This window comes from Camelina sativa, chromosome 5 (assembly GCF_030686135.1).
Source record: "Camelina sativa cultivar CO46 ecotype springtype chromosome 5, ASM3068613v1".
In the NCBI taxonomy this organism is placed as follows: domain Eukaryota; kingdom Viridiplantae; phylum Streptophyta; class Magnoliopsida; order Brassicales; family Brassicaceae; genus Camelina; species Camelina sativa.
This window is the reverse complement of record NC_141884.1, coordinates 33,104,757-33,110,071: the sequence shown is the minus strand read 5'-3', so window position 1 is coordinate 33,110,071 and position 5,315 is coordinate 33,104,757. Positions and strand designations below refer to the sequence as shown.

Genomic DNA, 5,315 nt, shown 5'->3' with positions numbered 1-5,315 from the left:
GCTGCTTAGGAGCATAGCCTTGATTGTATTGGACAAAAGGGTTTTGCTGGACCTGGTTCCCTTGAACTGCGGATGGATAGATTTGGTCTTGAGGATTGTCAACATTCGGGTTACGGTATGACATATTTGGATTCGGCTTGTAGGTGTTGTACCCTTTGTTGTAACCTCCTTGGTTGTTGATGTAGTTCACAACCTCTAGCTGAGCATTCTCCCCATCTTGTTGTAAAAACTGCTCTTCCTCTGAGATTGCATGAACATGCTGCTGCTGGTTGAGGAGCTTATCGAGCTTGTCATTGAGGGCTTTCATGTCCCTATTGTACTTGGCATCTTCCTCTCCAGTAGATCGCACAGTGCGATCGTATTCTTCATTGTAATACCCATTAGATTGAGCCAAGTTCTCCACTAGGTCCCAACCTTCATCGACATCCTTGTTGAGGAAGTTACCATTGCTTGCGGTGTCCAGTAACATCCGTATCTTAGGGACCACTCCTCTGTATAGTGTACTTAGCAATGAAGCATTGCTGAAGCCATGATGAGGACATCTGGTAGTGTATCCCTTGAAACGTTCCCAAGCTTCACTGAACGTCTCATTGTTTTTCTAAACAAAGCTGGAGATGTCATTTCGCAGCCTTGCGGTTCTGGAGTTGGAGAAGAATTTGGCTAGAAAAGCCTTCTTGCACGCTTCCCAGGTGGTGATGGGCTCCTTGGGGAGTGATTTCTCCCAGATGTGTGCCTTGTCTCCCAAAGAGAATGGGAAAAGACAGAGTTTGAATCCATCCTCACTAACTCCACTTATCTTGGTGAGGCTACATAGTCTATCAAATTCATCCAGATGATCCAATGGGTTCTCCATTGGCAATCCATGAAACTTGTTGCTTTGTATCATCTGGATGAGACTACTCTTGTTCTCAATATTTTTGTTCTGGACAGCAGGTGGCACAATGTTGTTCCTCTGAGTGAGTAGATGGAGCATCCCCTGCTCCTAAGTTGGTCCTCGCTTGAGGAGATGGTGGACCGTTCATTGTCTCCTCAATTGTTGCTGGTTGCGGTTGTTGAGGTTGTTGTGGATGGAGTAACCTTGGTCTGTCGATGTTGACGATGAAAGGACTCAAGTTTTGGCTACCCTTGGACCGTGTTTGCATGCACAAGTAGGTGACCGAGTGAGTACACGAAGGTTAACCCGATCCAGTTGATCGAGTGACGGGTCGGGTGGGTGCTCGGGTTGTACCTGAAATGCAGAACAAACAAACACGAAAGCAAACAAGTCAGATGTCGAACCAATGTAGATAAGAGAACTTGATCTAGCAAGTGCTGTAATCCTAAACGTAGCAAATTAAATTTAACCAAATGGCAACGATGCCAATTTGATAACAGGATTTTCACCCAGGGTATCAATTCCCTATGTAGTTGTAGTACAAAGGGTTATCAATCCAAATGGTTTTTATGCTAGCAGATAGGATGCAATCAGAAGTAAGCAAGTCAAGCCAAGCAATAATGGGGTTTTGTCTAACAATCCTAAAATAAGAAAAGAAAATAATATAAACAAGGAACCACACGACCTAAGCACTCGATGCAAGCATTCGAGTACAGGATCGGGTGGGGTGATCGAGTAAACAAAGGAAGTATGAACAACTCGAGGGTATACCCGAAGCAGGTGATCGTGTACATGTTCGGGTAAAGGATCGAGTAAAGTATGAAAATGCAGACAATTAAAATACGAAAGCTTCTAAAGATGGGGTAATCGACTCCTAAGTGTTCCTGACAGATACAGATGTCTTACATGCCTCAAGCAAATATTTCCTAGACAATGAATATCTAAAACCTTGTTAAAACACTCTCGTGATAGAAACAATCAACCTTGATCACAAAGTACAAAGTAGAAATCTAAAGAGATAACAAAAAGATGTAAAATAAATCCTAAAGAAAGTGGAAAAGTGTTTGAGTCGCTCTAGATCTCTCTCAGAAGCTCTCGCTCTCTAGTTTGAGGGTCTGCGGCGTGCTAGGGCGAGAACAAGAAGAGGGGGTTTATATATGGAAACCCCTTTGACCTAGCTTCCCAGTCCTGCCTGAGGGTCTACTCGATGGGGTGCACGAGGATGAGGTCGGGTTACTCCTCGGGTAGGTCTTCGGGTTGTTCTTTCTGCTCTTGGATCCTCCTCGATCGGGTTGGGGTTCGGACTGTTCTTCCTGCTCGATAGCTCCTTCGGGTACATGCTCGGATTTGTCCTTGTTTCTCCCTCTTTTAGGCTCTAAAGCACCTGTTTTCATCCAAAGTATGCAAATGCAAAGAATGCAACACCCTAAATGGCCTAAATGCGAATTCCTACAGTTAATGACCTAAAAATGCTAAGGTAAGGGTATAAACAATGCAAAATATGGACAAAAAAGGATGCTAAAAACATGTAAATTAGAGAGTTATCAAAGCCCAACTTGGTGTCTTAATAAAAAAAATGAAATAGGAAATGAAAATTAAGAGAGATAAAATCTAGTTTATCAAACACAAAACCCAACATTCGTTTCATTTTTTTTAACAACCCGAAACTTTGTCTCTTCCGCCGGCGAAGAAGAGGTTTTACAGTCCAAAAAAAAACCGATCTGTTGTTAAAAAAAATAATAGCCACTTTATATTTGAAAAATAGATGTATAACATCAACATTTGTTTGAAAGGATGAAAGAATAAACCTGGAGAATTTTCTCAACACCACGTGTCAAATCTGTTGTCATCTTTAATGCATCACTCCTTCTATCTGAAAACCACCTAGTCATCATGAACCTTATTTCTTCCAATAGTTGTACAATAGGAAAACTCCTAGCATGTGACATGACCTTATTCATTGATTCTGCAATGTTGCTTGTAAGCAAGTTGTACCTACCACCTGGGAAATGTACACGAGTCCACATAAACACATCAGCCCTTACGAGATACTTCATGTAGTGCTGGATTCATGGCTTCTATCTGATTAAATGTGGTTTGAAAGACGATAAGTCTAAAAGTATTCGCCGCCTTTTTCATCAAAGAAAATTCTGCTCGACCTTTAAACCAGACCAAAATATTCTTTTACATATGGTATGTACATATTCCCCTACTAGACTTCGGATAAACCTTTTTAATAGCTTTCCCAATTGATTTGTGCCTATCAGAAATAATGGAAAGCTTTAATCATCTGGTATCACACAAATGAGTTGCTTGAAGAACCATTCCCTTGATTCATCATTCTCTGTATCAACCACGGCGAAAGCAATTGGAAAAATCTGAAAATTGCCATCTTGAGCTGTTGCAGTCAGAAGTGTCCCTAAGTATTTTCCCTGTAAAAAAGTACCATCCACAAGAACCACTTTCCTCAAGAATGGAAATCCCTGTATGCTTGCACCAAATGCTAGAAAATAGTACTTAAATTTTTGAGCTTCATCAATTTCAAGTTGTGTAAAAGTTCCAGGATTTGCCTTTTTTATCATCTACAAATATGTAGGAACCTGCTCATAACCACACTCTGGACTACTCCTGACCAACTTGCGAGCATGCCTTAGCATTCAATATGCCTTCCAATAATCCATCTATCAACAACAATATTATTTTAAATTGTTGTGAAACAAAATAAACTGTATAATGCTAAATAAAACTCAAAGGAAAAAGTTTACCTTGATTTAAAAACATTTATTCAACGCTTCAGCAACAAGCATTGGCAGTACCTTGGGACCAACTCCACCAACAAAATCTTTATACAACTCTCCTAGAATATGATGATCTTCTTGTTGGGCACGTGTAGAGCGCTCTGTTACCAAACATGTATGTGCTGAAATAAACACACACACCTGAAACTTTGGATAGTGACTTAATGTTGCAGCTCTTACCCTTACTTGCATCCTTTAACCCAACACTTGACAATCAATAGTTTTGGTGACGATTTGTAAACAAAATAATCAAACCTTTGTACCAAGGTTAGTATCTTCAACTGTGTTTCTAGCTCCTTTGTATCATACATTTGCCCAACAGCCAAATCCACGGAAGACAAGTCTACCTTTGCGACATCAACATGTTCTTTACTTTCTTCAATAAAAAATGATGAACTTTTTTTCTTCATTGGCAATTTATAATCCTCTTCTTCTGGTGGAATTCCATACAGGGTAAAATTCTCATCATCAGAATCTGTTCCGTCAGAATTATCACAATAATCAAATCTACTATCATCATCATCATCGATCTCTTCATGTTTTGCTTCGCTGGCCAAATCAACATACCCTTCTCCAACCAAATCGTTTTCATCTCTTCCTTGTTTCTTACCTTTTTGATTCGAATCAGTGCGTATTTTCTTCTTCACTTCAACACAATGTCGAACTGTATCCCTTTTCAATTGTTCCAGAAAAGTGTGAAACTGACGAGAATTACCAATAATAACTGGTGGTGTATCAGCCGGTAAATTCTGCAATAACCTGTTTGACATCTTGTAACTCAACACAACATCAAATAATCTGTTATCTAGTCTGTAATCCTCATATACCATTCCAATGCAATCATCAAAACTGTTTTGATAATTACATTCTAGAATTCTTGAACCTCTATCACTGTCTACAACAAACAACCATCTGTTGTTGTCGAAGATCCAATTACCACAAACGAGAATCACCTGCTTCATATTCTCTTTGTTGTGTGACATGGTAGCATTCTAATACGTGCAGGAAAACAATTTCCAATGAAGAAAGAAGCGATGAAAAAAGAAAGAACCCATAAGGAAAATATTAAGAAGTCGATTATGAAGTCCAAAAGGAAAGAAAGTATGACTAAATCGACATTGGAGAGGAGGAAGAAGGAATCTATGAAAAAATACGATGAATCCAAAAGAGAAAAATATGAAGTCGATTTTGGGGGGAGGCACAAGACGAAAACGTTAATGGAGTAGTAAACCCTAGAACTTGCATTTAATGGTATTGCAAACATATATGTCAATTACTAAATAAATCTGTCGCTTAACCGTAAAGAAAATCTGTCGCAAAACACACTAATAAATCTGTCATTACCCTGCAAAAAAAAATCTGTCATTACCGTACTAATATAAAAAAATCTGTCATGCATTAACCTAAAAAAAAAATCTGTCATTACATATAACAAATCTGTTATCACTATATTAAGATAAAACAAATATTCTATCATTATATTCATATATAATAAATCTGTTATCAATCAACAATTTTTTTAGTAGAAAAAAAACAAAACTGTCATAACATAAAAAAATCTCCCTTAACATATGGTCTTAACGTAGGTCAATTTAGCAATTTTAAAAAGACTTTAAAAAAGCTGTTACCAAACAACATATTTT

At 38.5% G+C, this 5,315-nt stretch overlaps 1 non-coding gene and 1 pseudogene across 1 annotated transcript; one reads left to right on the top strand and one right to left on the bottom strand.

Moving 5' to 3' along the window:
- The first annotated feature begins 524 nt into the window (after window positions 1-524).
- LOC147944661 (small nucleolar RNA R71) lies at window positions 525-631 on the top strand. The gene has a single exon (XR_015558685.1). It is a non-coding gene; the product is annotated as a small nucleolar RNA R71 (small nucleolar RNA).
- A 3,028-nt stretch (window positions 632-3,659) lies between these two features.
- On the bottom strand, window positions 3,660-4,634 carry LOC147944660 (uncharacterized; annotated as a pseudogene).
- Window positions 4,635-5,315: the final 681 nt, after the last annotated feature.